Here is a 10,443-nt window from a genome sequence, read left to right on the forward strand (position 1 = left end):
CAGTATGGAGATTCTCAGAAATATCACATGATCCAGCAATTCTACTTCTAGTATTCATCCAAAGAGTACAAAAACAGTAATTCGTTAAGACACATGCACTCCTATCCTCATCGCTGCACTACTTACAACAGCCAAGAAATGCAAACAACCTACAAACCCATCAACAACTGAGTGGATACTGAAGATGTGGCATGTGTGTGTATGTATGTGTCTGTGTGTGCATTCACACACATGTGACATAATACTACTCAGCCACTGAAAAAAAAAAAAAAAAGATGAAATCTGGCCATTTATGACAACATGGACAGACCCTGAGGGTATCATGCTAAATTAAATAAGTCAGACGGAAATGACTTTTATGTAACCTCCATCTTGGAGGGACATATCCTCTTTGAATCCCCTGTGATTTCACTCATATGTGGAATGCAAAAAAAGAGAGACAAAAATAAATGAACCCAAACAAACACAGAGAACAGAGTTGTGGTTACCAGAAGGGAAAAGGGTGGTGGGCGGGGGTGGGGATTGAGGGTAAAGGATCAACTATATGGTGACAGATAGAAACTAAATTTTTGGTGGTGAACACACTGCAGTGGATACAGAAGTAGAAATATAAGGTTGTACACAGGAAACACAGAATGTTATAAGAAGCTCAGCTTCCAAATAGGATATTCTGACATGGGCAGGCAGCCAGCCCTGGACAGATGGAAATCAGAAGGGGAAGGCAAGACCCCAGGTCTCTACCTGGGTGATGGCTTCAAGGCACAGCCTGGGAGCATGGTTCCCAAAGATAAGTGGGAACAAGAAATGGCCAGGTCAGGCTGAGCAGACCTGCCTGTAGTCACTGATGACTTTGAGAAAGACAAATTAAGTCACACCAGAAGACAGGAATCGCTGGTTCCCCTCCACTGCCTGTCAGCCTACCTACCCAACACTCCTTGGCTGACCTTGAACAGATTATGCAAGCTCCACTCCAGCTGAGGAATGAAAAGCCAGCCCATACTGGAAGCTCAGAGGGGAGAGATAGTATATCGCCCAGCATGGTCTGCATAACAGTTATGTAACCTCCATCTTGGGGGGACTCATGAGCTACAGGACAGTGACAGCTTCTCTGCTCCCAGTACCCCACTACCCCTAAAAAATGCACACCTACCCCCAGATCACACCACTGAACTCAAAGCATCCCAGAGCCTGGCATACACACGTTTATCCAAAATATGGAAAAGGCTATGTGTACAAACGTGCCAAGGCCTAGTAAATAGCAGGTATTCAATATAAATGTCTGTTTAACGAGTAAATGTGCAGCAAGCATCAAAGTATTTAAACAGTAGAGAAAAAGGAAACAGTATCTGATGATAGGGACTAAGTAAAGAATGTAACCAGGAGGCAGGAGCTCCCTCCACCGGGAAGCTGCAGCAGCACCACAGGCGGGGCGGCCGTGCGTGCTCAGAGGGAGTCTGCAGGGGGCGACATGGGCTCCATCACCTCTGCTGGGCTTTGCTGGTGGGCGGGGGTGGCTGCCGGGGGTGGACCCGAGTCATGTCTAACTCTTTGCGACCCCATAGACGGTAGGCCGCCAGGCTCCTCTATCCATGGGATTCTCCAGGCAAAAATAATGGAGTGGGGGCTTCCCAGGTGGCTCAGTGGTAAAGAATCCACCTGCCAATGTAGGAGACGTGGGATCAATACCTGATCTGGGAAACTCCCACATGCTGCAGAGCAACTAAGCTAGTGTGCCACAGCTATTGAACTTGTGCTCCTGAGCTCAGGAACCACAGCTATTGAATCCACGTGCCATGACTACTGAAGCCCGTGCGCTCTACAAGAAGCCACTGCATTGAAAAGCCTGTGCACCACAACTGCAGGGCAGCCCCTGCTCACTGCAACTAGAGAAAAGCCCATGCAGCAACGAAGATCCAGCGCAGCCAAAAAATAAATAAACTTTCTTTTTTTTAAAAAAAGAATACTGGAGCGGGTTGCCATGTCCTGCTCCGGGGATCTTCCTGACCCAGGGATTGAATCAGTGTTTCCCGCCTCGCAGGTGGATTCTTCACCGCTGAGCCACCCAGCAAGCTCACCACGGATGTTGGGGAGACCCACAACTAACATGCCCCATCCTCACAATGGCCTAAGGAATGCTGAACTCAAGCTGAGGAGACCAACCAAGCGCCTTCAGAAGACAGCACTGCCACTTCTAACCTCAGAACCAAGCATGGACTTTATTCAAAGGGCTTCAAGGAGCCGCATTATAGAGACTGACACATCTGTTTGGGAAGCTCACTCAACCAACAGATTGACACAAATATAAATGACAGTATCTACTGCTGGTGAGGAAAATGATCAGTCCCATTCTCGCCAAGTAGGAGAGTATAGTACAGCACAGTCCCTGAGAAGCCCATTGCTGGGCAGCGCCCAAGTGGACCTGCAGTAATTCTAGTGGCAATTCTACTGCTAGAACACACTTACAGTGGCACCCAGCGCTCAGAAGGACGCTCACTGCAGGCTTATTTTTAACACAGTACCCAGAAGCAACCTACATGTCCACCAACAGAGAAACAAATGAATACAAATTACAATGCTTGCAAACTAAGGAACACCGTGTGGTAATCAAAAAGAATGAGAGAGATTTCCACATGGTGGCACAGAAAGCCACTAACAGGTCAATGAAAAAAGCAAGTCGCAGAATGTGTATAATTCCATGTGACTGAAGGAAAACTTACTGTGGCTACCTCGGAGCTGCTTCTAGAAAGGAAAAGGGGTTTAGGAAAGGAGTGAGATTAAAATAGCATTTTCATTTTTGATTCTATGTAATCACTTAAGTTGTCTGGGCACTTGATAATTTTTTTCTAAGAACAGAAAATTTAAAAACCTAACAAATGTGTCTGAAATTAAGCCATGCTGCATTCTCGATGCCACAAATCACACTGCAAAAGGCTGCGGCAGCAGAAGTACCAGAAGGAAAAGCTCTCTCAGGATCTATAATACTGGTTCCAGGAACAGATTTAAATCACAGAGGTGGCAGGGCTAACAGGTGAGGCCTGTGGGGGGCACATTTGACCCTCAGGTGACCAGCGGTAGCTTTGGCCACCCTGCCCAGAGGCAGGAGTAGGGCAGAGCTCCCTAACTTCAGTGTGTGTGACGCGCCTGAGGCACTGACTCAGAAGCCTCCTCCTTCCCTCTCAGCCTGTCACTGCTTATCACACAGACAGGGCGGCCCTCAGATGCCACAGAGAAGAGTGGGCTGGCTCCCCGCACCAGGCACCCACCAGAATCCCCCACTTTGAAGCATGCTCTGTTCTCCGCAGAAGCTCCCTTGGGAGGATCCAGGCAGCAAAGCCTTGATGCCGTCAGAGAGCCAACGACCACTACGATGGCTGATACAGAGAGCAGGGTGGCCACGGGTCCAAAGGGCTCAGGCAGAACAGCTGAGAACAAAGCTTCTGAACACAGGTAACACCCAGTGAGTCAAGAGATGGTATTTTCAATGACAAGGGTCTAAGAGGACTAGGACCTAAACATCAAGAGTCACCTGCTATGGAATTTCTCCACTCACCTGAGTACCCAGGTAGCAGGGCACAGTGACTAATGGAAGGCGCTACGAGACTGGCAGAGGTTCTAGCTGTGTGACTTTGGACAAGGCCACATGTACGCCTAGGGTCTCATTTTGCCCATATATAAAATGGGGCTAACAACAGAGTCGTTCTACTGCTGTTGTTGCAAGGATTAAGTAAGGTAAAGAGAACATGTAGAATTGTCTGACACACAGTGAGTACTCAATAAATGGTAGGGTAGCCACAACCCACTATTCTAAATATTCTCTGTTTGCCCCTCCAGATGCGCTTTCCTCCTCCATCCTGCTCTGAGCCCCAAGAACTAATCATGTGGGTTGTGGGATAGGCTCAGCAAATAGGGGGTATCAGCAGGAGATGGAAGAGTGAAACTGGTGTATTCATCCCCCCCAACTTCACCCCTCCCTGTTGGGCCTCAGATGGGCAGTGACTTCCTTCTGCTCAAGGCCACACCTCCTGCCAAAGGACCCCCTCCTGGTTCTAAAGGACCAGAGGCCCACACTCCGTCTCAGGTCCCCCACACTCTGCCCACACCTTTGCAAATGATCCCTTCATCATGCTTTCTTTAATTACCCCATAGGAGTGTACATCTGATTCCCACAGGTCCCTAATCCACATACAATCATTGCCATCTGCATCACCATCTTTGGTTCCCCTTAGGAATGGAGAATTGTACAAAAGCCTTTGGCTCTGCTCTTTCTTTTTCCTTTTTTTAATATTTATTTGGCTGTACTGGTTCTTAGTTGTGGCACTCAGGATCTTTAATCTTCCTTGCGGCATGGGGGATCTTTAGTTGCAGCATGTAGGATCTGGTTTCCTGACCAGTGATCGAACCCAGGCCCCCTGCATTGGGAGCACGGAGTCTTAGCCAGTAGACTGCCAGGGAAGTCGCAGCTCTGCTATTTCTAACACCATTCTAGGCAATCTGTGAGGGCAGAACTGGGCCAGCCTATAAGAGGAGCATCAGACCAGCCAGGGATTAGAGCAAAAGCAACTCCTCCAACCTCTGGGGACCAGGAAAAGAAACTTCCCCAGGAGGAGGCCAGAGCTGCTCTGAAAACCAACACGTGAGGCCAACACCATCAGGAGCCTCGCTACACGCCTACCCCACACTTTCTCACCAGAAGAGGCAGCCCAGGAGAATGGCTTTGACTGGTTCTCCGGGATGCTGGCGAAGCAATGCTCAGGCTCAGGGAGGTCTGTGCTCTCAGCGCAGCTGTCCTCCCTCCCCCCCACCCTTCCATGATTGTCTCACAGAGGACAACCAGGCTTTCCAGGCATTGCTTCTATTTTAAAACACCCTGGAAGCTGGGCCACCACCAGCACAGCCTTCCACAAGCCTCAAGAGAATGTAGCTGACTTGAGGACACTCTGCCTGCCCACCCATCAAGAGGAGAAGACCTGGGCTGGCAGGCGTCATGCCAAGGTCTGGGTCCCAGGAGCAACTGGGGCTCCTGCCTGAGCAGGAGGTTCGCTGCTGCCTGGCTTGCCCCAGTGGGGGTGAAACAGACAGTGCTTGGGCAGGTAGACTCGGGAGTCCAGCACACCTGAGTTCCAATTCTACGCCACCACCAGTCTCTCATTCTGAGATCTTAGGCAGGTCATAACCTATCTGCAGCTCATTTTTCTTCAGTTCCAGTACAGTGTAAGAGGACTTGACTCAGCATCCCTCTCAAGGACTAAATGAGACTGCTGGTATAAAGCACTTAGTTCAGCAGCAACTTAGAACAGAAACAACTAAACAACAACACAGTAGATGGTACCCAGAAAATATGTAACCGGCACAGGTAGTATTCATTTAAGATTGTCACTACATATGTTTCCTATCATAATTACAGTTGCTGGGCAGGTTGCCAAAAGGTCATCCTGAATCACAGGGTCCAGACTCCTCCCCAACCATAATGAGGCATTGTTTAGCTGAATACTGTCCAGCCAGGTCCCGGAAGAACGCCTCCCTCCTCATCCCAAGAAAAAACTGACCCTTCTCCTGACAAACACCCTGAGCCAACTGCCTTTGCAATAAACAGAGTGACTCCACTGCCTGCTGTTCACTGACAGCTAGCCTCCACCCACCCAGGTACACACTCACTGATCAGTGTGTATAAGAGTAACCCTTCCCCTCCGGATAGCAAGGTCTACCTCTCGAAAGGCACGCAAATCTATTAGCTCCTCACAGTGGCACCTTGGAGGGGCAGCTGCAGGGTGAAAGCACCAGGACGGGGGGCTGGCCAGACCAGGCCCGGAATTCCAACGCCATTCCCACTGAGTTGTGTGACCTTGGGACGGTTATCTCACCACCCTGGGCTCAAGCTTCCTGGCCCACGAAACAGAAACAGCGTACTCCTCTCCCCGGGCTCGGAGGGCAGCGGATTCAACATCAAAGTTCATATGTCAACCGGCCAGGAGGGTGCTGAGCAGGCCCTCAATAAAGAATGGGGGAAACGATGATCATCACACTCTTAGAGTAGAGAAACTGAGGAACGAGCAAGTAACTCGGCCTGTACTAGACCCTGAGGCTCCCATCAGAGCTGTGTTGCATGAACTCAGTCTGCTCCCCAGGACACTTTCCAGCATAGTTCCAGGTAAAGAGCTAAGATTCCCACTCACCCTCAGCCCTGGGAGAGCAGGCAGTGAAATGGAAGCTTGTGCCCAAGTGCGACTGAGGGGCAACCGGAGTGGCCGTCCTGAGAACCCGAGGGGCTGCCTGCAGGCCTGGGCTGACTCTCAGCCACTTGTGCCTCACTTGCTGAAGATGTCACTCCTTGAGAAATCCCCATTGCAGCAAAGTGGACTTTGGGAGCATCTTACCAGTAAAGGTAGGGGTGAATATCCCCCATGACCACCAGCTTGGAGGTGGTTGTCCACATCTGCCTAGCATCCAATGGGGCCAGAGATCCACAGACAACTCCCCACTCCTGGTCCTCCCCTGAGCCCCTCTGTTTATCTACAAATAGCCCATGCCTACAGAATAGCAGAAATAAAGTAATCAACTGAGAACAGCCTCCAACTCCAGGGTCAAGCACTTTATTCAGGACAACTCCAGCAGAAGCCTCTGACCCACTCACCGTCAAGAGAGGGAAGAGGCACCAGGCCCACAGACTTTAGGAGAATCCCCTTCACCAACGTCACCCTCCCCCACAAGCCAGAAACATCAGTTCAACAAGCTTCCCAAAGGATTTGGAAAGTCGCAGAATGAGGATACATGTTCAAAGCAATTATTTCAAATTAGGAAACAGTTTGCCTCTCGCAGCTCTAGGGCTGTACACACTACTGCAGCTCCGTAATTATTTGTGACTCTGCTAGGCAAGGCTGTCTTCTGGAAGTGAATGAGATGTGTGTCCCTCAAAGAGGATGTCCATGATCAAGGGACTGTGGGCTGGGCCTGTAGCCACTACATATAACCGTTCAATAATCCCACAAATATTGATACTGAATGAGCACCTACTATAAGTCACATGCTGGAATGGTTTAAAAAAAAAAAAAAACAACTATCCTTCTTTCAAAAAGGGTGAGTCTACTTTGGATAAAAAGTAAGAGTACATTCACCCCCACAGACCCTTCTCAAGTACCCACTACTGCCAAGTGGCACCACTCCAGACACTGAAAACAAAGCTGCATCAGGCTTAAGTCTGACCCTGTAGGAACTCAGTTCAGAGCTGGGACGGAAAGAAGGTAGACCCTGGGCAATGTGCCCTGGCCTTACCAAGAGCATATTAAGCAAAGGAGGAGCTCATTTCCCTATTTCCCCTGGAGAGGGGAGGCGGGTTCAGCAGCTCCAGGCCTCAGGTGGAACAGGCTTAGGCTTAGCCCAAGTCTGCAGCCACATTCAACTTCCTGCTCCAGCCTGACCTTGGCTGTCTGTAAACTTAAAAGCTTTTCAATGAATTATCCTGAAAGTTACTCAATGCCTGGGACACAAATGTGTAATAATAATGCTTAAAATAACAGGGGCTACCTTTATTGAACCCGTTCCAGAGCACCACGTCGCACAAAACAGACTGCAGGGGTTGGGCTAGATTCCGCCAAAAAGCCTCAAGGGCAAGTGGCAAGGTTTCCTTCAAGGCCTTCTCCATATCAGGCACTGTTCCTCACTACTGGAAGTTAATCAACTCATTCTTCCCAAAAAACCCAATGAAGAAGAGGGATGATTGCTCCATTCTACAGATGAAAAAACTGAGGTTTGGTTTCTCCCCCACTGTGTGACCTTGGACAAGTCACTAATGCTGTCGGCCTTAAAGCCAAAGGACACGGAATCAGCTTCCTGAATGCACTACTACATTCGGTGAATGAATGAGCCATCGAATCAGGCAGGAAATCCTCCTAAGGCCAAGGAGACCATAGGGCTCCCCGCGGGACCTCCTTTTCCAACGCCTAACCTTCTACCCAGGCCCCAGCTCCAGCCCTGGTCGCCGCGGCCTAACTCGACCGTCAGCCTCCCGTTCCTCCCGAAAGGCGCTGGTACGCGCGGACAGTGCCGGAGGCCAGCTTCTCCGGGCGTGGAACCGACAGGGCGTGCAGGGCCGGACCGCGGGACCACGATCGGGGCGACAGTATGGCTCGCACAGGTCAGTGAGCCCGGCAAGGCGAGTGTAGGTGGCGGGTTGGCCCCTGCCCGACCCGCGCTGGCGGGATCGAGGGCCAGAGGGCGCCTCCGAGGAAGGTCACCTAGACCGACGGCCGGCCGGGCCTCCACGCGGAGGCCCGTGCCCTTCCGCCGCAGGTCCCCGCAGGCTCTGGTGCCCAGCCGCAGGCGCCTCGGGATGTCTGGCCTCCCTCCCCCGCGCCCGGGCCCGCTCGCCGCCCGCCCGCCCCGCGCGGCCTGCACTGCCCGCCGCTGACCCGCCAGGCCCGCGCGGGCCGCTCCCGCTCCCCGCCCCGGGCGAGCCCCGGGCCCCTAGCCCTCGCCAGCTCCGCGCACCGTCTCCTTCCCCAGCTCTCCCGGGGTCGGCCCGCGACCCAGGGCGCAAGCAAAGCCCGGGCCCCTCTCCGCGGCGCCTACCTCAGAAGCGTTGGCAGTGGGCTCCGCGGCGGCTACGGCGGGGGCTGCAGCGTGCGGAACGGAACGAGCGGCGGGGCCGAGGGCGGAGCGGCGCGGACGGCGTCGGCGCAGACCCGCCCCGACCCCGCGCGCCCGGCCCGCGAGCTCCGCCCTCTGGGCCCTCCGGGGACACCGCCCCGGTCCGCCGCGAGTCCGCTTCCAGCTCCCGAGCCGCGTGCCGACCTTTCAGGCAACCCTCCACCCCCACCCAGGGCCCGCAGCGGATGCTATGCCCACGGGCGTGAGCGGGAACGCGTGATTGCCTGCGCGCGCCCGGGCACAGGGCGGCGAGACGGCGTGGGACTGACGTGCTCAGGCCTGTGTGCGTGCGCGGGGACACGCTTGTCGCCGCTCGCGCCGGCCGTCCCTGCTGGAAATCTCGCCAGGTTGAAGGATTCGGGGAAGGAGGGAGGGGTCTTCCGCTTAGCTAAGCAGTGGCCGAGGTCCTCTGCACCAACGGAAGACACGCGGGGCTCTGGGCCTCCTGCTCGGCCTCAGGGCTGGGAGACAACACCCCCTCCCCCGGGACTTGATGTGACGGGGAGCGCTGGACCACGGCCTGGCCTGGGTGGACGAAGTGACCCCCAGGTCACCCACCCCTCGCCAGCAAAGCCCGCGCGGGCTGTTAGAGCGGGTTCCGAGCCCCTGAGGGCAGTTACAGCTCTAGCCAGAGTAATGGGCGCCAGAGGCGGCGCGGATAGAGTAGCGCCCACGAATGCCGCTCCTCGGCTCTTGCCAGCCCCCGACACAATGTTTCAGGCGCCTCCGACCCCGCTTCTTGCCTCCCTAGGCTCGCAGATCCGGATCCCGGCAGGGGCTTTGAACACAGCGCGCCGAGAAAACCCCCGTCCGCCGAGCATGCACTCAAGATGGGCAGACAGTTTAAACCGCTTGCATTTGAGAAACGAAAAAGTAAATCTCGTTTTGCAAGAATGTCCTCTGCTGAGTCCAATGGCGCGCGGACTAGCTGAGGGCTCCTCGGGCAGCCCTTGACCAGGCAGGGCCTGCCTCCCCTCCCGGCGTGGTTAAAGAGTACGCAGTCTCCCTACCAGGCCTGCGAGACCCACCCCTAGCGGACTTCAAGAATTAATGAATTCCTAGCTGGGTGAAAATTCTGCACATCCTTACCTTCAGCCAGCAGACGTTCTCCAAGGCTTGAGGCGTCCAGGGCCCCCCTGGAGGCGGTGCCAGTCTATAGAATCAGGACACTCGCTCACAAGCAGCAGTGGCACAGATTAAAGGAGTAGGCAACTGGGGCGTGGGGAGAGACAATCAGGTCAGGCTGCTGGAAAGAAGCGGCGGCTTCAATGCGGGAAGTGGCAAGTGGTGGGAAGTGGCAAGTGGTGTTACATCGTCCTGGGGTGTTGAGAAAGAAGGCAGCTTAGGCAGGGGGCTGGGGGCGGGGGTGGGGGTGGGGAGAAGAACAGAGCGGGGCTAAGGTCTTACTGAAAATAGGAGGAGGAGTTCCTGGACCCCTTGAGGTGCTGGAGAATAGAAGACAGATGCCACAACTCTCCCCAGGCCCATGATCTGCTCCATGATTGGGGACTCTGGCCGTCCCCACCTAAACAGCCCACTCCTGGAAGAGGGTCTGACAGAGAAAGCCTCTGAGTCACCCACCAGTGCAGTGAGGCAGAGTTGGGGACAAGAAGACCTCAGGGAGGCAGGCAGGACCAGACTGAGAAGTTAGGGCTTCAGAAACCTTACCTGAGCTAGGAGCAGCTGCCTGCCCAGGGTCAGTAAAGCCCAGGTGTGACGTTTGGACCAAATGTCCAAGGTGCTCCTCCCCTCCAGCACCCCTGTGTCAATCCGCCTTCCATGACCTTCAGCCTGGGGAGA

At 53.7% G+C, this 10,443-nt stretch overlaps 1 protein-coding gene across 4 annotated transcripts in view; it reads right to left on the reverse strand.

Moving 5' to 3' along the window:
* The window catches only part of VDAC1 (voltage dependent anion channel 1), a 26,625-nt gene extending 16,796 nt beyond the window's left edge, over nt 1–9,829 (reverse strand). Inside the window, exon 1 of one of the 4 annotated variants that reach the window (XM_020908075.2) lies at nt 9,733–9,829. The gene's annotated coding sequence lies outside the window, so the exon portion shown is untranslated. Of the gene's footprint in view, nt 1–8,484; nt 8,505–8,565; nt 8,650–9,732 lie in introns of those variants that run through there. The other 3 variants (XM_020908073.2, XM_020908074.2, XM_070465362.1) reach the window with 3 other exon arrangements.
* Nucleotides 9,830–10,443: the final 614 nt, after the last annotated feature.

This window comes from Odocoileus virginianus, chromosome 3, assembly GCF_023699985.2.
Source record: "Odocoileus virginianus isolate 20LAN1187 ecotype Illinois chromosome 3, Ovbor_1.2, whole genome shotgun sequence".
Classification (NCBI taxonomy): domain Eukaryota; kingdom Metazoa; phylum Chordata; class Mammalia; order Artiodactyla; family Cervidae; genus Odocoileus; species Odocoileus virginianus.